At 38.9% G+C, this 23,585-nt stretch overlaps 1 protein-coding gene across 3 annotated transcripts in view; it reads left to right on the top strand.

Annotated features, from left to right (window-relative positions):
- The first annotated feature begins 174 nt into the window (after positions 1-174).
- The window catches only part of NLGN1 (neuroligin 1), an 884,758-nt gene continuing 861,347 nt past the window's right edge, over positions 175-23,585 (top strand). The window contains exon 1 of one of the 3 annotated variants that reach the window (XM_074405424.1): positions 175-931. The gene's annotated coding sequence lies outside the window, so the exon portion shown is untranslated. Of the gene's footprint in view, positions 932-2,114; positions 2,714-23,585 lie in introns of those variants that run through there. The other 2 variants (XM_074405425.1, XM_074405423.1) reach the window with 2 other exon arrangements.

Genomic DNA, 23,585 nt, shown 5'->3' with positions numbered 1-23,585 from the left:
CGGAGCGCGGGGGGCGGGCGGAACTCGCGAAGGGAGGGACCGCCGCCAGCCCCGCGCCGGCCCGCGCCCCGGAGCCCCCGCCCGCGCCGAGATCGCGCCTCGGACCGCCGGGCGGGCGCGCGGGGAGGGGGCGCTGTGCAGCGCACGGGGCGGGGAAGGGAGTCGGGCTCTGAGCGGCAGGCCGGGGTCCGGAGGGGGGTCCGGCTGGGTTCCGGCTCCGGCGCCCCGCGCCGCCGCGGAGTGAGCGAAGGTGGCGGAGGGTGCGCGCGTGTGCGTGTGTGCGCGCGTGTCTACAGGTAGCGGCGGCGGCGGCGGCGGGGACCCGGGCGGGGGACGCAACTGCAGCCGCCTCCCCGCCTGCGGGTTTCGGAGGCGGTTGCTCACTTAGCTGAGGATCTGTGGCCCCGGGAGATCTTCTCATCCTCTGTTTCCAAGCTTCATAGGTAGACACCAGTTTCCAGTGTGTGTTTTGGGTATTTCATTTTTAATTTTTTGTTTCCTTCTCCCTCCAAATCTTCTCGGAAATTCTGCATACTGAAGCAGGTGGCTCCTGGTACGAAATCTCTGGATACGTTTGGCTTGCCAAGTTTTGCTCTTCGCTGTCCCCTCCCGCTTACAGAAGCATCTGTGGTGCTTTTCTTTTTGGATTTACATGCAGGAAACGTATATATGTTTATATACCGACCGCATAATATATAAATACATATACGCGTGCCCAAGCGCCTGGTTTTCGTCTCTCCTCCCCACGAAGCGGAATGTTTTGGAGTCGATGGATAACAAGAACACTATTAACATTCTTCTGAGCCTATTTTTTAAAAGGGGGAGGGAACGCGAAGAATTGTTTAACATTCGGCCATCGTTTGGCTGCACACTAAGCACCACGAAGTATTTATGGTTGCAGATCAGGTGCAAACGGGGCTTAGAGAGAAAGGTAAGGGAGCTTCCTGCGTCCGCCGAGCTCCGGCGTTTACCTTAATCCTGGGGATTGCCGAGAACTTCCTACTCCCTGCCTCTCCTTCGCCTTCCCCACCTTCCACCCACCCTTCTCCGCTCCCCCTCTTCTGTAAACTGGACCCTTTTCCAATCCCTTTGGGGTGGGGGTGGGGGGTGCTGAAGGTGTAATCGTCTATTAGAGTTTAAATGCGTCTCTGTTTCCCAGGCGAGTAACTTGAGTTTTCCAATCGCCTTGCTGGCGGTTTTACGAAATGAAATTTTGTCCTTTATAAAAAATAATGCTACCTAAATAAGTGTTTTAAACATTTGCAGGTGCCAGTCCCTCACCCTATCCTCTGATGAAAATAAAAGCAATAAAAAATAATGAACTTTGATAAACTGGGTGTTTTTTTTTTTTCAGCGTTGGGGTTCATGGAACCTCCCAACGCGTTTTTAAAATATATATATATATATATATATATATATATATATGGATAGATAACCAGCAAACAAACCAAAACCAGTACCTCTGGAGGAGTCCACAGCGGAGATTGGGCTTCCGTTTCTGCATGAAGCCAATTCATTTGACTTGGAGGGTAATTTACCAGAGTTGAGCGAGACGAAGCCGTGTCTCAATGAGTACACGACCCCAAATTTCCTTTTACACCCACCTTTGACACCATGGCCAGTAGCTGTGTAACTCCCCCGTCCAGGGGGCGCGGGTTTCAGACCTGACCTTCTGGGCGAGCTGGGGACGTCCCCTCCCGTCTCCCTCCCCCGTCCTCCGCGCGGCATCCCCGGCCCTGGCAGCCAGTGAACTGCCCGCTTCGCCCACCCCCCCGGTGGGCGTTCTCTCCCCCACGCCGCTCCTGCCCGCTCTGTCCTTTCTTCACCCGCGTCTTCGGAGCAGATGCGCCTTCTTGTTTCTCGGGCTCACGCTCCGGGCCCCCTCGGCGCCCCCACCCGCGGCTCCCCGCCGGCCCCGGCTCTTCCCGCCGCCCCTGCCCGCCTCCCCGCCGCGGGCCGACCCTGCAGTCCCGAGTCTCGGCCTGCGGGCGGGCGGGGGGCGCCGCGGCTGGGAGCCGGGGAGCAGGCGCCGCGCGGGGAGCGCGCCCGGGCGGCCGGCGCCGAGCGCGCGGAGCCGGCGTGAGGGGAGCCGGCCGGGGAGGCGGGCCGGAGAGGGGCATGCGAGGCCGGGGGAGACCCGGGAGCAGGGCGCCAGCGCGCGCGCCGGAGCCCGGGCGGAGTGCGGTCGCCTCCGGAGCCTTCGAGCGGCGCCGCGGTCACTGCGGCGCTTGGCCCTAGAGCGGTGCCCTGGGACCGCGGAGACCGGCGGCATGGAACCCGGCCGAGAGGTACACACGAAACCAGGAGCGGACGACCGGAGAGCGGGGAGGGTTTCCCGGCGCCGCGCGGAGGCTGAGCGGGTGGAGGAGCAACGCCGCCTCCAGAAGAAAGCCCTGGCCTGAGCCCGCGGCGGAGCGCAGGGGAGCTGCCTGCAGCCTTCGGCTCTGCCCGGCCCTCCGGCGAGTTCGGGGGCTGGTTCCGCCGGTTAGTTTGACAGGGCGGAGAAAGTTGCTCTCCTTCCCCGCAACGTTGCCTGCGAGGTGGTGTTCAGAGCTGTGTGGCTCCAGTCAAGATGTCACTCCCTAGACCCCCCGCGTTGAGCAACTAATAGATTATGCGTTATTGGGCAATAAACTCTCCTGGGAAGAGAAGGTATTCCAAACATTTAAACCGTTCTCCACCGACTCCTGCCCGCCTCAACACAAAACGCCTTGTGAGTAGAAATGGAAAACCACCTGAATTTAAAATGATTGAGGTTGAGATTTTGCATTGGGAATCATTTCTTCCAGAGGAGGTTGTTAGTGTGTTACAGAGATGAGGGATATGACGTGTCCGATATTTGATTCATTTCTGATAATTCTAAATCACGAACAGTTGGCCTCCACAAAGGTACTATTTCTTTTTGCATTTCCAGGGCCATAGTGGTACATGCAGGACTTGGGAAACATGAATTCGGATAGTTAACCCTGTATCTGTTACTCTGCATTTTCATAGGTAGTTAATAAATACTCATGTGCCCTCTTTTTATACTTAAACTCCGGTAGACAATTTTTGCTTAAATCAATTGAGTTGTCACGCTGTACATGAAAATTACAGGATCTTAATGCATTTCTCACAATTAATTGTGCTCAATTATTAATAGGATCATAGATATTAAAATGTCACTGAGAAAGGGTATATGTACCTTTGTTTGAGTGTAAAACCTATAAAATGTCTCAGCATTTCCATCAGCCATTGTAACCTAGCAGAAAACAAGGTTTTTGAAATGAGCTCATAAGCAAGGGCCGTGCATGTATTTAAAATATTAAATGTTAAAGGCACAAACATTAAATTTACTGTGCCTTTGGCACAGAATGAATCTAAGTCTACTTGCACTGCAGAGTGATTGAGTGATTCACAGAGAAAGTGGAAGTTAATCATTACTCAGGCCTTCTGATTACATGGTTTGATTAAAAGAAGTAACTGTTTTCTGTAAGCCTGCTATTGTGCAGTTAGTCTTCCCAATCCTCTTAACATAAGCAGAAATTGAGGGAGTCAATCTTTGAGCAGATTCTACTAAGTTCCAGTAGTGTGGGGTAAGAAAAGCTTCTTTAGTTCCCCTCCTTCCCATTGTCTTCCTTCTTTCACCCCCGAAGTACTTGCTGTCGATCTTTTCTTTATTCCCTCAGTGGAGTTTGATTTTGTGAAATTTTCCACTTCTATTTAGTAATAACAGATTTTCAAACATAAATGTTTGAATGGCTTTGAAGTTGAAGGTGAAATACACACTTACAGAAGGTAGGCTGAGAACTCCACTGGTTTCATTTGCAGGGAGTTGGAAAAAGGCCTGATGACCCTGTGCCTCCCTGGATGACTTTCTTGGATCACTCTCTAAAGTCTCTTCCAACTCTGAAATTCTTATATTTTATTCCACTTCTACTGTTTTCACATGGCTATCCAGGGGCAGGATCTGCATATCCCTTAAAATTCCATTAATTTAGCCATTTGGGGTTTTCTTTATAGGCTGATAAAGTAGCTAGAACTGGAAAATACAGTGATAAATGTAAGATCTGAGGTTTTTTCCTAAAATATTTCACATAAATTTGAATGTTATTGGTAACTTTTTTTGAGACAATAGTAATACAGATATAGCTATGAGTGACACATATCTTTCTGGGTTTCCATGTGTTGAAACAGTTTTTAATGTACTAATGGTTTATCTCGATAATTCTTTATTATTTTTACACAAAGGAGTTATTTCAAAAATTACCAAACTAATTTGTAGTTTTTATAAGCAAAACACAGAATTAGCGGTAATATTAGAACCTGCATTTGTTTAACATATACCTTTGCCATGTTTTAAAGATTTATTTTTTGAAGTGAAGTTTGCAGTCTGTTTTCATCTTATTGGATTGTCAATAGGAAGATAAGATTTTTTAGTGATGTTTTAATCATTTGTAAATAGAATCACCAAAGTCCAGTCATCCAGACTTATCATCTCTGAAACATAGGTCTGGCCTTGTAGATGTCTTAGTAACATTGGCCAGTGGTTCCTTATAGATTACGTGCTAAAGTCCACAACCCTAATGACATTCAATGCTTTTCACAGTTCATTCTTCAACTTCCTTATGTAGATCAAAACACCCTCCTCCTGGCTGTCCTTCTAAATTTACTCTTTAGTCCATTCACAAGACTCTTACTGACTATTTTCCCCAACACTACATACCATTTTAGGATTTTGTGGTTTGTTTATGCTCATCTTTCTTCATTGGTCCATTCCCTGCCTCCCTATCCCACCCATATACACCAGCGATAGGTTAGCCAAATATACACCAATGACAGGACAGGAAGACATTTTCATTCCTTGGGTGGTCTTTCCTCCATCGTGCTCCTTCCTTCCTGAACCCTTACTCTGAGCTCCCACAGCACATTATTTATGCCGGGAGTAGCCCACCTTTCACACTTCTGATGATTGGCTTTCTCACTGCACAGTGAATTGCCAGAGGTCAAAAGCCATGCCTGATTTATCATGTCCTTCAGAAATGCTAGCTTAGCATCGTGTCAGAACATAAAGTCTACCATCAATGAATAGTGAATGTATTATTTATCAATGTATTTGGCTGTGAAGTAACAGAAAACTTGGCTAACAGTGGATTAAGCAAATAAAGCTTTATCTATCTCACATAAGAAACAGTCAGGAGAAGATAGTTGCTCAAGCATTTAATTAAGGTTTCTTCTATGATCTCAGAACCTTTCTTCTCATGGGCGCAAGGTCACTGATGTGCCTCTCATGTCGTGTCTGCTTGGGGCCAAAATGGGAGAGAGAAAGGTATCAGTATTCCAGCTCGGGATTTCTCAGCTTTGGCACTGTTGTCATTGTGGGCTGAATAAGTATTTGCCTTTGTTATGGGGGAGTATACTGTGCATTATAGGGATGTGTAGCAGCCTCCTTGGCCTCTATCCACACCCCACCTCCACCTCATCATCACTACCCAAGTATCTCTAGGCACGGCCACATGTCTCTGAGAGGTCAGATTGCGTCCCAGGTTGAGAAGTGTTGCTCTGAAATCAGAAGGACGGAAATTCTCTCTTTCCTCCTCTCCCGTAGCCCTTTTTCTTTTTTTATCCTGCATTAGGGTGGTGGTGAGGATTTTTTGGATTTTTGCTTAATGAGTAGCAGAGGACACATGATGAGATTTAAAAAACAAATCAGAAGAAGGCAGAGAAGGGGAAGAGGCCAAACAAGGCTCCTCTGAGCATCGTGTCCGTCTTTTGTGGTGTGAACGTTCTCCCCATAGCCTCCCGTTCTCCTATCACTGCCAGACTGTGTCAACTGGCTACTTCTAGGTAACTGAGAGGTTGGAAGATAGGTTTTCAGTTTGGCATTTTACTACCCTCAACGAAATTAGAATATTCAAGAAAAGGAGGGGAGAGGTTTTGGGTTTGCAAACTTAGTGTTTGCCATGATGGCAGAGTGAATGAATATGTAAAATTCTTCTAAATACTTCAGAAAGGAGGAAGAGTAAACACAAAATAAACAGCCATCAAAGAGGGTAGATATAGTTTTTCCACATGCTAAGTGTTAATTAAGTAACTAGGATAATACTGTGATATTTTTCCTTTCAATGATATTTTACTTGGAAAATAAATGGGCAGAAGGGAAACATATTATGCTTCATAACATTTTTTTCTCTACAGCCAGCATTCCTTCTCTTCCAGTCTGTTGAATAAAGCAATGAAGTTTGCTATTGATACTTACAAATTATTTAGTAATCGATCATGTGAGAGATGTCAAAGGAAATTAAAATGCAGCTTTGTTGTTTTAATCTTTCTAACGCTTGTATTTAGAAAGATAACCCATGCTAGTGCAGGCAGTAGGTAAAATAATGAATTCTTGTACAGATGTGTTAGCATGGACTATAGTAACTTTAAATTGGATTGCTTATCTACTTACCAATAAGTTCTATTGGATTCTATTATAGGAAATAATTCTGACTTACAAAGATATATTAACATTGCTATGGATGGCCAATGATCTTGTTTGATTGATTGTAATCTTTTTTCTTCCTACCCTTGTTTATATTTTCTCTAAGTTTGTTGAATGCAAACTTTTGCTCAGCTTTGAATAGAATATAGAAATATAAAAGATGGTACCTGTTAGGATGCTTTTGCCTGAAAGTAACAGAGTACCCAATTAAAGGCTTTAACGAAAAGATATTCATTATCTCAGAGAACCAGGATTGTGGAGGTGTGCTGATCCAGGACAGGAGTTCAAGGATGTTAAGGCTCTGGTACAACTTCACTGTAAATCTCTTGACTCTTTATCTTGGAAAAAAGATAATATGGTTATCACAGAGCCAAACATCACCTCTTCTCACAGCCCCAGTCAAAGCAAAAATGAGAAAGCAATCTTCTCATGGATATGTCTCTTTTTATCTAGAAGGAAACTTTTCCCAGAAGATATCAGCAAACTTCCCTTTATGCCTGAATGACTGAAACTATGTCACATTTCACTCCTAACTTATAACTGGCAATGAGATAGTGCATTGTACGCTTGTTTTTGGTAATCATGGTCGGACGCTAGACGACTGGAGGAGAGGTCTGTTTTCACTGTCTTTGCTGCATCACATAAAAAGCCAGAGCTCTGTTAACTGGGAGGAAGAAGGCAATAACTAACTGGGGCTCCTAACAGGTAGTTCCACAAACAAAATGCCTGTCCTTTTCAAATCTCTTAAAATATACAATGCCTATATGAAAATTAAATGCATGAAAAAATAATTATATGGTCTTTAAATCCTTGATATAAATGGTATACCTTTCTGGCTGCATGCTTCTGATATAGAATGCATGCTTTCATGATTTTTTTTAAATAGAAACTGAATAATTGGAAAATGTAGGAATGTGTCCTGCATAAAATTACAAATACTAATTTACTACATTACATGTCTAAATTAGAAACCCGGCCTTCTCAATGTCTACCTATTTATATTATCATATAATGTAAACCATAGTTAAATCAGAGGATGTCCCCCTTAACAAACAGATCACATATCCTCATCTATGTTTGTCATATGATTTCAACATCATAATTCATAGGTAATATGAGAAATGACTGATCCCTTTAGCCAGTGACTCTCATAAAGAAGGACTTCATATATGCTTTGCACAAATAAAAATTACTTCTTTGTTTCTGATAATGGTTTATTTACTTGAGGGGCTCAGGGGAGGGATCTAATTTTCAGCTCACATACCAGTGAACATCTCTCTCATTGAACATTATGACTCATTTTTGTAAACAAGGGAAGCTTTATTTTCATTCTTTTGCCTGACTTCATGGAAGCTCAGAGCCAATTTTGTGCTCAATTGAAAAAGATATCCTTAATAATCTTCTTTTACTCTGCTTTATTATTTGGATTCCTTTTTGAACTTTAACTTTGTTTCAAGATTTGATTGTTTTGGAGTTTCTTTTTTAATCAGAGCTCCTTCAAATTATTTTTTTGGAAAGAGAAATTGGACGATATTATGTTCGGTAAACTGCTGAATTTGTGGCATGCGAGGAGCAATAGGTACAATATGGTGAAATAGGGTTTCAGGGAAAGGAGACAGCAGTTGTGCTTGAGTCATTTTTATGGAGATACATATTGTAGTTTGCAGACAGGTGGGAAACTAAGGCAGTGTAGGTGACATAAAATATAAATAAATTGAACTCATTATATTTATTTTGCTCTGTGAGTTGATATCAATTGTGTCTCAACTTTTTTCCCTCCAGTTTTAGAATTCTAGTAACCTCATTGCAATAACTCTTTCTCCAGTATAAAGGATCCTAAGTCACAATGTAAAAGAAACATAAACTAGGAAAAGAATGGGTTTGATATCTCTCTGTTTCACAGCAACTTTTGCGATGGATGTTGGATTCTTGGCTTACCTTCAGTATGTTAGAATGTGCTTTCTGAGCATCTCATCATTCCATTGGCAATGCTCTATTTTCAGGCTCCATGCCTAGAGCTGTTTACACCACAGCAACCACCTCTGAACTGGCTCCAGGGGAATTGATTTTTGAATCAAGCTTAAAATGATAATTAGTAACTCCATCTGTGTTTAGGGTCAGGAACAGATGCTTTTACTTTCTCCTTCAATGGAAGATGTATTTGAAGGTGGAAATATGGTGAAATAGAGTTTAAATAGATCCATATTGTGCTGGTCACTTCTGTGTCAGGTGAAGACCATCATGGGACTACGATTTCTAAGCATCTACCTGAACCCTCTTCTCTGGATACAGTTCAGTTAAGAGGTAGATGCTTAGAAGATTTATTTCACAAATCCATTGTGAATTCACTATGGTTCATAGTAATGAGTCTAAGGGACTGCAAGTTCCTGAAGCCTCTCCTAAGGAATTAAATGTTTAATTATATTTAATAACCATATTTTTTGCTCCAAAAATTTTGCTCCTAGGGAATTAAATGTTTAATTATATTTGATAACCATATTTTTGCTCCAAAACCAAGAAGCACTGATTCTAGGACACTGCATTTTCTGAACACCGTGGAAAGAACACTCCAGTTTATTAATTCCACAATGCTTCCCGACTACTTAGAATTTTTACTTTGTATTTCTATAAAGAGGACTTTTAGACAAATATCAATTTTTAACATATATCAATCTTTTACCTGAATAAAACATATAATATTAGCAAGATGCATTGGTTTGAGAATTTAAAGAATACAAGAAATTAAAAAAAATTATCCTATTCAGAATCTCTTCTGAATCATTTTTTTGACTTATTCATATCCATGTTTTTCCAGAGAAAACAGTCTGCAAGGGTTGGTGCTGCACTATTTTTTAAGGGCTCCACAATTGTCTTCAGAATTTAGTTCCAAGCAACTGATACCTTCTGAATAATTTGAAGCTGGTGTTTTGTTGATTTTACTAGAATGTGACAACAGAATATTTTCAATCAACAACCAGAACTCATATGTCTTCCTTAAATTGTCCTGAACTGTCAGGAGTGGTGGTTGTCTGGTCATGATAAGAAGAATAGAAACAATTTTCATATATATGGTTTATGGAAATGATGTCTCCACTACTGCTTGGCCACAAGGAATTATAAAACGCATCCTGATTTCAAATATGTTAAAGAGGTCAGAGTTAATGAAATACGGCAACTTTAATTCTACATGTATCCTTATTTCTTAAACTAATACAATAATGATAACCAATTAACCGAACTAATAATCCCCAAGTAGTTAGATAAGAGAAATTATTGCATAATTCTTAGAAAGTATGATTCAAATCTAATTCTATCTTCTTTCCCTCTATTTGCCCTCCAATTATGCAATATATGAAATATAGCTAGTCTTAAGAAGTAATAGTTGGATGAAAACAAACAGAACTAGACCAGGAATGAATAGAGCTATGTCTGTGGGGCATACTCTCTAATAACTCTCTGTGATTTCTCATGATCCCTTCACTCTAGGCTTTGTCTCATGTTTCAAGTGTGTGGTTGGACTAATTAAAATTAACATGTTTCCTGGCTCTAAAATCTGTTTGGGGTAAAGATAATCAGAAATGAATAAAGTCCATTATAATATATTATACATTTTAAGTTAGTATCATATAAATACATAACAGTGGAGGGATGTACTCTAAGCTGGTAAGCTTAAAATATATAACATATATTGTATAACTTTTTTATTGTATCATGTATGGCTTTAATATTTTACATGTCTTGAGAGACTTGTCCATACATAGCTTACTTGTTCTTTAAAATAACTGTTAAAGCAATGCAGAAGATTCAGTAGAACAAAATTAGGATTTAGGAACTCTTCTCCTCAAATATACTGGATGAGAAAGATTACTAAATAAATCACAGCCAAATAGCGGATGTGAAAGTGGGAAGAGGCATGAAGAAAATGCATTTTCCACCAAGAACAAAGAAAACTTATGCAAGGAATTAAATATCACTATATATAAATGTTCTGCTTAAAACGAGTCATCAGCAAGAAGCAAGAGAAAACTGACAGGTAAAAATGAAGTTTCCCTTTTTTATTGTCTCATTAGTGAACCATATACTACTGATATATATGAGTAAAAGGAAGAGAAGCTTATGGTTGGATCAGTCAGGATCAGTCAGATGCTGGTTTGTGGATACATCTTGACAGTTCTTCCTGTGCAATTCCATAGACAACAGTGTTTCTTCCCTGTATTGTATTTGAAAATTGCCACTGCTCTTAAGTGGTCAGAAAGCTGGGCACTTAATTTCTGATGAATAACAAGCTCTCCAGAGGTGTGCCACTCTATTTTCTCTTATTGTAGCTATAGTCACTACAGAGAAAACACTGTGTTGTTTCTCACCTACTTGCTTTGCTTGAAAAATGAGTTGATTGATGGATCATGAAGAAATTTTTTTTTTTATTTCAGCTCGATATTCTTGAAATTCTCTCAATATGATTAAGATATCAAAAACATATAGTATTATTGAAGTAAGTAGGTTTTTATAAAATTATGAATTAAATTATCTTTATCCTCTAGTTGGGTCACTTTTTCCGTACGAAAAGTATTCAAGATACTAGTTTTTAAGATTGGGAGTACTATTTAATGGCTCAGAGTCTTAGCCATTAAATGGGGTTCAGAGATTATACTCATATTGTAATCATATCTTTATGACTAAATGGGAAAAATCACAATTTTTGATCTAAGGTGATTTGTAAAACATATTGTACAAAGGAATAATTTATTTCTAAAAACTTTAATAAATTTCCAATGGTCTTTCCAGCTGAAAAGCTGAAAGGGCCATAGTGGGTTTTAGATAACATAGGCTGACTTCCTTAATTTACATGTGACAAAACTGAAGTCCAGAGAAAAAAAAAATGATTCGCTTGTTTATGCAATGGTAGAGCTGGACCCTGATCTTCACATAATGCCTTCATACATCAGTTTTGGTTAAAGGGCAGTAATACATATATCAGCACCATATATTTTTTATATGTTACATGATTACATAATTACTAGAATTTTAGAAGCATAGGTAATAATCACCAGAAATGATAAAGGAAAGGGGAGTTATATTTGTAAGAAGGTTTAGTGGAGGAGGTGTTATTTAAAAGAGATTAGGATATGCATACGTAGAGAAGAGGACAAGCATTGCTTGCATAAAAGCAATAAAAATTAAGACTAAGACAGGCAGCAGAGGCAGTTGGCCATTCTAGATTCTTTCAAAAGTGAACACACACATTGAGAAGTATCACTGTAGGAAGCAAAGAAAAATGCTTGTTGAAATCATACATCTTATTTTACATTCAGTATTTTGGTTTAGGACTTCTGCAGATTAGAAATACCAAGTATACATTGATTTTAAATAAATAGTTCTCAGAAAAATTGGTTCATATTACTCATATCAGGAAGAATTTGCTTCTACTAAAAATAAATTATTTAAAATGGAAAGTATGACTTTCTGAGAATGTCTATCCATGTAACTGGTTGATACAAAATCAGCTGAGATTATTTGATTCTTGTCATCAAATGAGAAGATTGTTCTTATCACAAGCCTACCTACATACGGTTCTCTAACCCAAGCACTCTTTCCATAAGAAATACTAGAAACGTTCTGCCTCACACAATATGTCTTCTTTTCCATGCTCCTTTTCAACATAGTACTCCAAGCAGTCCCTCCAGATTTGCTGATTACAAGACAAAATGCCTATTTGCTTAAGGGAGAGGGAATCTACTTGGTGCTAATCTGCCTTTTAACACCCATTGGTCATACTCGCCATCACTTAAAACATTTTAACATTTTTAAAGTCTAAAGAGCAATTTCAAGAGACATGTATTCCTTTGTTTCTACTAAATTCTGCATAAAATCAATACTTCCCTCCTGACTCTCCTTGAAGCCACTCTCCTTAAAAACAGCAGCTCATCCTGGGAGTCAGTGGCTAGAATAACGAGCACCTGGAGATTAGGGAGGGAATCATTCAGAAGAGCATAAGTGTGTTTTCTGTAGGACTCCATAAATGTGGCCTCTATAACTTCTCAAGAATAGGTGCATTACAACTCTTCCAGTCAAAATACACTGGGAATAGTCCTGGTATTCTGTTTGGAATGTCATTTCCTCACCAGTCCCTTTAGAACTCCTGAGAAGCCTGAGATTTCACAGAACAGTGTCCCACTCATGGGACACTCTACCATAGGAATCTGAGAAAAATAAGAGCAGGGGATGGTGCTGCTGTAGGGGAGAAAGAAGATACAGTCACTGGAAATGGAATAATCTGTTAGATAGGAAGAGCATAAAGAGCCATCTTTAGCATTGCAATATCTTTTATTTATCCTGCTATGCTCAGATTTGCAAAACTGCCATATGTATACGTATATATCAGTATGTAAATGTGTATCTATCTACCTATCTCTATCTGCTTATCTATGTGATTTAATTGAAAATTATAGTTGGATGATTGATATAAGAAAACCTGAGAAGAAACAATCACTTTTCTTGGAAAAATTGTTCATATTCCATATGTTCTGCAGATGGGAAAGTGGGAAAAACACTAGCAAACATGTCACTGGCCACCAGGAAAATAAATCTAGCATTTATCGATCAGTCCTTATATATAAATTTTTGCTTATCTTCATGAATATTGTTTCCTTCACCCATTTCCAACTCCTGATTTCCTGTCTCTTGACCCCTGTATCCAGTCAACAACCTCTTTTACATGGTATCCTTCTGTACCTGAATCCATAACCCAAATTCAGAATTTTTCATTGTGCTTCTGAAATGTTGCAAAAGCCCTCTAAATCCAACTATCAGCAACCAACACTCTAGTATGAATAAGTTTGAACATTTCCCCCCGTCATGGGATACTTGGTAAAAAGAATAAAACATAAAAAGGGCAAACACTGATGGGGAAGACCAGGAAGATCTGTTTAAGCCGTGATCATTGCCAGTGAGAACAAGCCTAGGTTTATGCCAGGTGCTTACTAGGGAGGCCAAGAGGCAATCTCTGGAGAGGGTTGGAGATTGAGGAATTTGGGTCTGGGAAAGGGGCCGACAGAAGTGAGCAAGATAAGGGTCGGGGGGAACTCTTTCTGCATTATTCTTTAGCTTAATAGGTGGGACTGCTGCTAAGTTCGTATTAAAATTCATGATTCTGTGTGGACTTCACCTTTCTTTGATTTAGTTTTTCTGTCAGTAAAAAATACCGTGAGAGTAGTCCTGCTAGTCTATTTTGAATGTCATTCCTTCACCCGGCTATTCTAAAACTCCAAAGAAGCATAGGGCTGTTATGGGAATAAACAAAATAATATAGCACTTTCGCCTGGCCCATCAAAAATGTTCTGAAGTGTCTGCATTATCACGAGAACCATCCATATATAAACGCAGACTCTGCTTACCTGCTAATAGCTATTTACGACATATTTTCGAAGTACTGGCTTGGACATGGTGCGAGGCACAATGAAGAAGGCAAAAATGAGTCAAACACTATCTCAAATTGTGATGATCCTTCTTTTTTCACCTAGAGTTTTTGAAGTTAAGAAACAGTGTTCTACATCCATGTTTTTGCTAATGCAGGGGAGGTCGGGCTGCTTTTATTTCACTAGCACATGGAAGAAGGGATGAAGCATTTAGAAATGGTGAAATTGGCAGCTTTAAAAAATTCAAGGACTCTATCAGCATTAGAATGTGAAAACATTTGAGTCATAGGCTTGCTAGGGAGTGAGTATTTAATAGGTGCCTTTGTACAATCTCCAAACTAAGCTGTATCATTTTCTATACATGCTTAAATCTCTTAATTACAAAGCAACTTTAATTATACATGAAGTGTGCCACTTCAATCATGTTTTAATCACACATAAAAAAATTAAATTTATCCCGAAGTTATTTTCTGCGTTTCAATTCTGATTTTTATACTCTGGCATATTCTGTACCAAAAAATTGCATTAAGCTAATGTTTATGCTTGCACATAATCCCACACTTTCAAGGCAACACTTAAAATATTCAGAAGAGCTTCACAAGAGGGAGTAGTTTAATTCTGTTGTTGACTCAGAGCCATTGTTCTTCACAGTTACAGCTCCGCTGGCATAGGCTACATATGGTCACTTGTTTTCTCAGTGTACAGAGTGATAATGCATTAACATTCCGGCTGGTGGTGGAGGCTATGCTGTGCTTTAGAGAAATATAGCAGGGAAGATGTGCAGCCTCTTGGGCAGGAAAGAGGACGAGATCAACATGGGAGAGTCTGCAGATTGCTGTAAACTAATCCTCGTGACTGTACACTCTGGTGTCTGACCTAGAAGTCAGATCATTCCCTTACGGAGTCTAAATTTTAAACATTGGCTGTCTGTGAGTAGGACTTACATTGAAAGAGTGGTCATCAGAGAGAACTGTGGATCACAGCCACAGAAGGAAGTTGTGCCAACTTCCTCCACCACTGCCATTCAGAGGTGCTGTTCTGGACCCCTCAGTTGCCACTTGGAAGAGACTATTTATGATCCCACTTTTGCTCTAATCACTGCTATGTAGGCCGCAGGTCAAGTGGAGTACTGGGCTGGTGACTGATGGCCCTGTTGAGGTTCATTAGAAGTAGTACTTAAGTACTTTCTTAGGTCATTAGTATTCAGCAACAAGAATGGGGGATTTTGGCTCGGGTTTAGTGAACATGGCTTTTCTTTTAGCTTTTGCAATTTCCTTTGGTCTATATGAGGTGAGGAAAAAAGGTCAAGGAAGATATTAAGTATCTGTTCCTTCACCTCCCTATTAAAAAACCCTCATCTCTTATCTAACATTATTCCATGTGGGATTGTATCCCAAGAGACATTTCCAGTTATGAGGGCTTCTACCTATTTTTTCCTGCTTATCTGGGTTACATCTATGTTGTGAATAGAAAAACTAGTACTAATGGCAGCACCAGAGGGAGCCACTTACACATGCTTTTGTTTCAAGCACTGACAAAGCTGACAATAAGACTTAAAATGCAGAAATATTAAGATTTAATTGTATTTTCTGAAAGACAATGGCAGAAAAGTAGATGATATGTAAAATCTGTTAGCAGCAATTTCAAATTATAGTAGCAACCCACTTTATTTCTCCTACTTGAAGTATTTGTGAATGGTATGTGCCTGGCTGCAATCCAGAAAGTAAATCATATTTGAAAATGTAAAACTGTATTTGGAGCAAGAAGTATTCTCTCTGATCCTGGCATTGTTCCTCTGCAGAATACTATTAACAAGTTTGCATGTTTGAAACCTATACCAGTTTACTGCTTTTGTAATGTTAATGACGCTACCAAACATACAGAATGAGTAATTAAGACTAAAACTTTTTAGATGCCCATGCCAGTGCTGAAATACAATCTCTGTCTCACTCTGACACACACGCGCGCGCGCACACACACACACACACACAGTGTGCACCCATATTTGCACAGGTGATTTTGTTGTGGAGCGTTAGAACTAGGATTGCTGTAGGGATATCAGGTAAAGTTTGCTCTTGAGTATTATGATGTGGTTGAGAGAATTAAAATACCGAAAGGAAAATAGAATATATTTATCTTTATTGGCACACTGACCCTTTTTTATGAGGAAATAGTCAAATGCATAAAGTTCTGAGTGAAACTCTTAATAATCACATTGACAAAATATTTCAAGAAAATAAATATTGATTCCAACTTCTTGGAGGGGAGATTTCTAGCTCTTCTCTTGTTTTATCTTGGCTGATTCTAAACCAAATTATAAAAACACTGGAAAGGAAGAATTGCTATAGTCCTTCTTTGAACAACAGCAAGCTGTATTCTTAATACCGGTCAGGCTTCCTCCACCTTGCTTTGACAGCGTCAGGTATATCCAATAACATACAAGCACAAGAAGGGATTCTATATAATGAGATGATCTCCTTTGGCTCTGTAATGGTACCTTTTTGGTCTGATTGTGATAAGGCCTGCAGTGCGCCATGCTGACAACAAACGCTTTCTTAGGTCCCTTTCCACGTTAACAGTCGTTCTCTTCAAGAAAATACTTGATTAACTGTGGTTTGGGCTACAGATGGAAAGGAGTTGTGCCTGACTCCCTGGCGATATTTATTCTTCTTTCGTTGTACGAGTCTTTCCTTCTCTTTCTGCCTTGCCCACCCTAGCCAACCTGCTGACCTTGCACACTGCCCATACCTAATCCATTTGTGAGGGAAGTGATGGGCTAAGGGAGTTGGGGACGCCGTGTGACTGTGATCTAGTGTCCTTCTGCCTGCAGAACTTTTAAGAATACAAGTTTTCCTCTGAGACAAGAAAGTTCATATTATCTTTTTGTTTTATACATCTATCCATCCATCTACCTATTTTATTTTAATTTTAAAAATGAAACTTCTCAGTATAGAAAGAGAGGCCATTACTGAGGAAGGGATCTACAGCAATTTTGTTAAGTTCCAAAGCTCTGGAAGACATTGATTATCACTTCCTTCAGGAGCCTTGGCCCCCAGATGTCTAGAGAAGTCCAGGGCCGGAGCAGCAGGTCAAACTGGAAACCCTGGAGCTAAACATATCAAGTGATTCTGGCTACCCCATGGGCAAAAAGTTTCAAGAACCTTCTTCTCCCTGGAAAAGGAATGAGAAAGTTAGTAGCAGTGGTTGTGGTACAACAGGTGACCAGTAAAGGCACAAGAGATGAGGTGAGCTTGGTACACACAGAGAAGGTGCCCCTCGCATATGGTTCCACAGTGTAGCGATTATCAGGTCCGATTTACACACAGAAGATCCTGGGTTCGGACGATAGTGTTTTTTTTTTGTTTTGTTTTTTTTTTTTTTTTTTTGTTTTTGTTTTTTTTTGAGACTGAGTTTCGATCTTGTTACCCAGGCTGGAGTAGTGCAGTGGCGCAATCTCGGCTCACTGCAACCTCCGTCTCCCAAGTTCAAGTGATTCTTCCGCCTCAGCCTCCCGAGTAGCTGGGACCACAGGCACGTGCCACCACGCCTGGCTAATATTTTTGTATTTTTAGTAGAGAAGGAGTGTCATCATGTTGGCCAGGATGGTCTCGATCTCTTGACCTCGTGATCCGCCTGCCTCGGCCTCCCAAGGGAAGACACTCTTAAAGTGCCTTCAACGCATCTTCATACTTTCGTTGTATTAGAATGTGAACATATGGAAACAGGAGTGGAAGCCCAGACGGAGAGGGGCATATATGGTACCTAAAATGATCATCTTCACATGTTGTTTCACTCTATGTCTGCAAGTAAACTGGCAGCTGGGCTGCTGAGTTAACAGAAAGAAGATGCTCGAATATTGATTTGAGTGTGAGAAAGGAGATATTTATTCTATAGGACTCTTCTTGGTAGTATACAAAAAGCTGGGAAGGGGCAGGGATTGGAGAGAGTAGAGGACATGTCCCCTGCTCAGGAATGACTAAATGGCTCTCTTTGAAATGGACTGGAGAAGAAGCAATCCCCAGGGAGCTAGGAAACCAATGGATTCAACCAAGGGGTCAGGGGTCCTTTCTTCGTAATCTGAGAATCACTGCCATGCTTTGTTTAGCAGAGGGCACACAGCGGCTTCAGTTTGCCACCTCAGAACCTGAGTTAAGAGACCGGAACTGCGTTGTCTGATGTGCAGCGTCTCCGTGGCTCGTTCGCCTTCCTCTCTTTGTGTCCCTTTGTGTTTAACAGGAAAACTCGTGGAAATAGAAGGACCTGAACGTCAATGTCTTTGGGGAGAGAAAGGAAGGAGGATTTGAAGAGCAACATCTCACTTTGGAAATCAGATCTGGAGAGGCAGGACCATGAAAGAAAGGTGAAGTGGGTGTTGTTGAGAAGGCCCAACAGTCCAGAATGACGAGCAATAGCAAAGAGATAAGAAAGGATCCTGGGACAGAGCAGGGAAGAGGCCCTAAGATGTCCACGTCTGAATAACGCCATCAGAGAAGTCCACCTGAAAGCCCGAAACAAGTAAATTGAAACAAGAACCCACACTAAGAAGCAGCCATCAGAGAAGTCCACCTGAAAGCCCTGAACAAGTAAATTGAAACAAGAACCCACACTAAGAAGCAGCCATCAGAGAAGTCCACCTGAAAGCCCTGAACAAGTAAATTGAAACAAGAACCCACACTAAGAAGCAGCCATCAGAGAAGTCCACCTGAAAGCCCTGAACAAGTAAATTGAAACAAGAACCCACACTAAGAAGCAGCCATCAGAGAAGTCCACCTGAAAGCCCGAAACAAGTAAATTGAAACAAGAACCCACACTAAGAAGCAGATGGAGACAATAGGGAAATCAAAGAGGCAACAGCCAAGTGAGAAAACTTTTCCTTGGTCTTTCATTCTTTATCAAGCAAAGTCAGAACATTTGCAGTGATTTGAAAACCACATTTGCTTTTTGAGCTAATTGTTATTAAAGGGTGATTTCAATTAGTTAGATTTAACATTACCCCATACTAATTGTAGCAACTCAATGGTATATAGTTAAATTCTGGACCTCTGAGCAAGGCTTTCAGCAAAAACCTCCTTTGTTAAGTGCAAAATAGGCAAATTGACAGCTCCTGTTATATAGGGTTTACGATTTACATCTAAGATGGCAGGAAGTAGGAGGGGGGATAATTTAAAGCAACTGACAGGCATTATGTCTTTCTCTGATCCTTATTTTTAAAGTTCTCAACAAATAGTTTAGCCGTATGAAGACAAATCTCTCCCAGAAAAAGTAGTATGGGAAGAAGCTTGATGCTACGCATAGTACACTGGGACTGAAGTTGGATGATGTAGATACAAGGGCGACCAGGAGCAGCGTCTTCCTCGTGATTTTCGCCGTGTGAGTTGTTTAACTCGTATTTCTTTTACTTTCGATTTCCTAAAAGACTTCGAGTTTCCGTTAGTTCAGAAAATATTGCCTTTGATCACAAAGCTGACCCCTGCTACATATAATCCTGAGGCTTTTTCTGGTAAAAGATATGTAAAAATATATGTACAAAACAATGTGTTTATTTTTTTAGATATCATTCCAGAGCATGTGAGCATCAAGATTCAAAATAAGAGATGGGAGACATATAGTTGCAAATAATATTTGTATTCTTTAGAATTTGATATGGTTAAATGGATACTGGTATGGCCTAAGCACAAAGATTTCAACACTTTAATATATATAGTTAAAGTGAGTTCTAATGCATTTTGAGAGAGATATAAAGAAAACCAAGTATTTATTCTGACATCTTCTACAAATATGTTTTTGAAAGTTTATCTAAAATAAATCTTTATGATAACATGATCAAACTATAATATTTCATCTGCCTGTATGAATTCAACTCATGTTCAATAATAGAAATACATGCTCTTGTAATTATAAAATTAGAATTTTTTGAGAGTTTAAACTGGTAAATTTGGAAATCCATTACTTGGAATTAATACTGAATGTTATTTCTTCATAGAAAATGATCTACCTTTTTTGTATTAGGTATTACATTTGACATATTCTTTCATGTCTCAAGGTAATGCCTATGGTCTCACAAATTACATTTGTAATTAGTTATTCAGGCCATTAAACTTAAATACACTGCAAAAGTTCAAGAGAGTTCATAAAATTATAAAATGAGTTAAAAATAAATTTTCTGATTATCTTTTTTTAAATGGTCTTTTTCAATGTTAAGACTATAGAATTAAATAATTATTTTAAAAACTCACTGATTAAAACTATTTTTAAAATGTCTTGCTATGTGATACTTGAACTCAATTCTCTAATCTATTTACAAAATAATTATTTTCTATTTGGCTTAATTATCTGATTCATATAAGCATTTTTACTTTAATTGAAATAATTTTCTTTATAAAATTAGTAATTCATATTTTGTTATGTGGATTTAAACAGTACTGGAAAATATTATCAGACTCTAATAGGAATTATTTTGAGTTGCCTAATTATCATACACTACAAAGAAATATAATTCATAACAGATTGCTTGCAGCAATGACTTGCAGTTTCCAAGATATGATGTTTGAGTCTCTATCAGTTATACAATTCATTTGTAACTTGTAAATAGTTCTTGTACATGTAACTTGTGTAACAGATATTATAATACAAAATGTAAAGGGAGTGTGCAATATGAAACATTAACTATGTTCTTTAGGTGTTTCATTTCTTCTTAAACTAAACTTTTACGTAAATTTTCTGCCTCTGTATTCTTCTCAGATTGTTTTACTCATAACATCTTGTGGATTTTATTATTTTTATTAAACAAGAAATAATAATTAGAAAAAAACAATTGAGCAGAAAGGAAGAAAAAACAGAATTCTGTCATCACAAGAGAGCTCCTTTTATTCTTCCATTCTTTCTTTTTCTTTCTGCGCGTGTGTGTGTATGTGCATAGTATTTGAAAGTATATATACATAAATATAAAATATAATAAGTATAACACAAAGATGGTACTTTAATGCTCTTGTCATACGTTTGTTTCATATATTAATATGTGAAATATTAGAAGATATAATTACAATATAATTAGAAGATATTATAATTAGAAGATATAATTAGTATATACTATAATTTAACAACTTACTGCTTGAATGTTTTTGTTTTCAATATTTTTTCTGTAAATTACTAACACTGCATATTTCAATGTGCAGTTGTGTGATTATTTTCTTAGGATAAATTATTAATTGTGAATTTAGGAGTGAAAGATGTACACACTTTAAATTCTTTCAATGTATGTTCCCAAGGTGCCTTCCACAAAGGTCATAGCCCAGTGAAATGTCTCTGGTAGAAATTTGTTGTGCCCCGTGCAATAAAGTTGATACATTCTTTTTGATATTTTCGAATTCAGGAGGTATGATCTTTCTTCTCATCACCTAAATTGGCAAGTCTTTGATAGCTGATGATATGAAACATATAAAATATGTTTACCAAATGAATTTTGAGATTAATCTAATTTTTCTAATCTACTGTCTGTTTATTCTGTTTATCTAAACACATTGACAGGTCTTTTTTATTGTTTCTTTCTTTAGCATCAAGCTTAGATTCTGAGAAGCCAAATTATATACTTTTTAACCCACATGTTCTTTAGATACCTTTATGTCTTGAGTTTTTACAATTACGTATTTTTCTCATCCAAAATGTGTTTTGTTATGAAGTATGATACGGGGATCTAAACCAAACTTGTCCAATTCACAGCCCATGGGCCACATGGGGTCCAGGATGGCTTTGAATGTGGTGCAACACAAATTTGTAAACTTTCTTAATATATTTTGAGGTTTTTTTGAAGTTTCTTTTCTTTCTTTCCTTTTTTTTTTCTCATTAGCTATCATTAGTGTTAGTATATTTTATGTGTGGCCAAGACAATTCTTCTTCCAGTGTGGCCCAGGGAAGCCAAAAGATTGGACACCCCTGAATAAGGCTGTATTGAAGAGCCCATCTTCACACACTCATTTGAAATGCACTTTATCATGTACACAATTTTTACACATAGTTGAATCTTCTGGACTTTCTATTCATTGCTGTATTTATTGGGTAAAAATCATACATTGTTTTAATTTATTATATATTTCTAATGCTTTTATAGTATCAGGTAGTACAAGCCCCATGCATTAATTTCTCCCTTTTTTCCAGATATTTTCATACTATTCTGTCTACTGTTTCTTCTAAGTGAATTATAAAATATTCATCCAGTTAAAAGTAATATAATTGTTATAATAAATTAATAAGGAAATGTTAAATAACCTCACACTCTTGAATTTCAGAATCAGGAACTTATTTCTCAATTTTTTTCAAATAGTTTTTTATTATATACTTTTTATTTTGAAATAATCTTAAATGTATAGAAAAGTTATTTTTGGATGTATTCTTAATATTTGCAAGAGTGCAAATGTCTATTTTTAAAGCCATTTAAAAGTAAGTTGCCCATCTTTCCTTCAAATATATTAGTGTACATTTCCTACAAATATATCACTTCGATTTAGCAATTTCCTTTTAGATATACCTAGTAGTAAGATTGCCAGATCATATATTTTTATTTTTGGCTTTTTGAGGAGCCATCATACTGTTTTTCCATAATGGCTGCACTGATTTACATTCCCACCATCAGTATACAAACCTTCCTCTTTCTCTTGTAGAGACAGGGTTATTATCAACATCTGCTCTTTTCTTTTCTTTTTGTCTTTTTGATCATAGTCATTTTAACTGGGGTGAAATGATATCTCGTTGCAGTTTTGATTTGTATTTCTTTGATGATGATTATTATTATTTTTTGAATATGTTTTCTATGCCTTTCTCTTTCTCAACTCCCTCTTGGAGATCAATGACTGTTAGATTTGCTCTGTTGAGGCTATTCTCTGGATTTCTTAGATATTGTTTTTTCCTTTTCATTCTTTTTTCTCTCCTCTGACTGTATTTTCAAGCCGGCTGTCTTCACACTCTGATTCTTTTGCTTCATCAGTTTTGCTGGCAATAACCTCTAATACATTTTTCTGCCTAGCCATCTTATTTCTCAGCTCCAGGATTTCTGTTTTATTTATCTTTTATTATTTTATTCTTTCCGTTAAATTTATCTGAATAAATTTCTGCATTGATTTACTGTACTATCTTGGAGTTCACTGAGTTTCCTCAAAACTACTGTTTTGAATACTTGATCTAAGAGGTCACAGATCACCATATTCTTAGGGTCAGAGATTGGCTCCTTTTTTTCTTTTTATGGAGGTTGTGGCTTCATGTTTATTTTTGTTTCTTATGAATGTATGACTATGTCTTTGCATTCAAGGTTTAATTATTTTCTTCAGTCTTTGCAGTCTGCCTTGGTTTGGTCTTCCTAAAGTATATATGACTAGAAGTACTGTGCAGGTTGATTTTTGAGTACCCTCAGCCCAGGAACACTGCCTCTCTTTCTGCACTAGATGGCATCTCTGCTCAGATTTGCCACAGTTCTTGCAAATAACTTGGGAGTGTTGCCCATCCCAGATAGGGGATAGGGGAGTTCTAGAGTGTATATTCCTGCTGTGTGGGAAAGCTGGCTAAGGGTTATGCCCAGAGGGCCCCTGAAGCACCTCTCATAAAGCATGTTGCTGCTGAGCAGACACAGTGATTTGGCATCTCTTTTGACAGAGATGAAGAGTAGCCACTGAGTTTTGTGCATGGCTGGCACTAGCCACAACTCTACTATTTGC

The sequence above is a fragment of the Saimiri boliviensis genome, chromosome 9, assembly GCF_048565385.1.
Source record: "Saimiri boliviensis isolate mSaiBol1 chromosome 9, mSaiBol1.pri, whole genome shotgun sequence".
In the NCBI taxonomy this organism is placed as follows: Eukaryota; Metazoa; Chordata; class Mammalia; order Primates; family Cebidae; genus Saimiri; species Saimiri boliviensis.
Note: the sequence above shows the minus strand (reverse complement) of the source record. Positions and strands in the feature narration are given on the sequence as shown.